The sequence below is a fragment of the Stegastes partitus genome, unplaced genomic scaffold (assembly GCF_000690725.1).
Source record: "Stegastes partitus isolate 25-593 unplaced genomic scaffold, Stegastes_partitus-1.0.2 Scaffold397, whole genome shotgun sequence".
Lineage (NCBI taxonomy): Eukaryota > Metazoa > Chordata > Actinopteri > Pomacentridae > Stegastes > Stegastes partitus.
In genome coordinates this window covers 259,892-261,816 of record NW_007578128.1, presented here as the reverse complement: position 1 = coordinate 261,816, position 1,925 = coordinate 259,892, and positions in this window count along the sequence as shown.

The following is a 1,925-nucleotide window of genomic DNA, read 5'->3' as shown; positions in this document are numbered from 1 at the left end:
AGTAAATCCTAAACTCCTCACAACAGGTATTTGTTTTGTGCATCTTTTTATTTTTTCCCTAGACCCTCACAGACTTGGAGGGATTACATTTACATCACCACTAACTTTGTGGTGTCTTGCGGACATGGAAAGCCCGAATTGTCCTTTTTTCCCCCGTGAGCTTGTTCAAGAAATAAGTGGGATTCAGTGCCCTCTGTATCACTGTTCTTTAATTTCATGCACCTTGCACCCAGATAGCTCGCAGTCTTCACCATTTTTGTTGGTGCATTGCTCTGCATTTCTGCATGATACTGCAACAAACTGCCAAACCATGTCTGACTGTAGTGTGTGAGCATTGTGGGGCAGTAGTAAAATGCTATCAAAAACATTTGATATACTCATTTTGTTACTGCACAGAGGTTACGTTGTAGAAGCAAATTTGCGAAAGTGCACAATTATTATTTTTTAAACTATTTTTAACACAATTTGTTAAACCAATGCTTATTTTCACAAGCACATGGCTTACATGGATACGTTTGTACAAACTAACTGGACACTGGGGTGCATGATACATGACACAAATACACTACATTGCCAAAAGTATTCGTTCACCTGCCGTGACTCTCATATTAACTTAAGTGACATCCCATTCTTAATCCATAGGGTTTAATATGACATTGGTCCACCCAGCAATAACAGCTTCAACTCTTCTGGAAAGGCTGTCCACACGGTTTAGGAGTGTGTTTATGGGGATTATTGACCTTTCTTCCAGAAGCACGTTTGTGAGGTCACACACTTATGTTGGACGAGAAGGCCTGGCTCTCAGTCACCACTCTGTTTCATCCCAAAGGCGTTCTATGAGGTTGAGTTCAGGACTCTGTGCAGGCCAGTCAAGTTCTTCCACACCAAGCTCTCTCATCCATGTCTTTATGGACCTTGTTTGTGCACTGGTGCACAGTCATGTTGGAGGAGGAGGGGGCCATCTCCAAACTGTTCCCACGAAGTTGGAAGCATGGAATTGTCCAAAATCTCTTGGTATGCTGAAGCATTCAGAGTTCCTTTCACTGGCCCTCAGGGGCCAAGCCAAGCTCCTCAAAAACAACCCCACACCATAATCCCCCCCTCCACCAAACTTTACACTTGGCAAAATGCAGGCCAGTGTCGTTCTCCTGGCAACCACCAAACCCAGACTCGTCCATCAGATTGCCAGATGGAGAAGTGCGATTTATCACTCCAGAGAACATGTCTCCACCGCTCTAGCGTCCAGTGGCGGCATGCTTTCCAACACTGCATCTGACGCTTTGCATTACACTTGGTGACGTATGGCTTGGATGCAGCTGCTCTAGCATGGAAACCCATTCCATGAAGCTCTCTACACACTGTTCTTGAGCTAATCTGAAGGCCACATAAAGTTTTGGGGTCTGTAGCGATTGACTCTGCAGAAAGTTGACGACCTCTGCTCCCTATGTGCCTCAGCATCCGCTGACCTCACTCTGTCAGTTTACGTGTCCTACCACTTCGTGTCTGAGTTGCTGTCATTCTCAGTCGCTTCTACTTTGTTATAATCCCACTGACAGTTGACTGTGGAATATTTAGGCGCGAGGAAATTTCACGACTGAACTTGTTGCACAGGTGGTATCCTATCACAGTACCATGCGGGAATTCACTGAGCTCCTGAGAGCGACCCATTCTTTCACAAATGTATGTAGAAACAGTCTGCATGCCTTGGTGCTTGATTTTATACACAATGTGGCCATGGAAGTGATTGGAACACATGATTTGGATTATTTGGATGACAATAGTTGCACGTTTTCTGGGTGCAAAGAATCTATGGTACAGTCTATGGCAGTGGCAACCTTAAACACTCAAAGAGCCATTTGGACCCGTCTCCCACGAAAATGAAAGCACCGGGAGCCACAAAACCCTTTTGATATCTAAAATGAAGA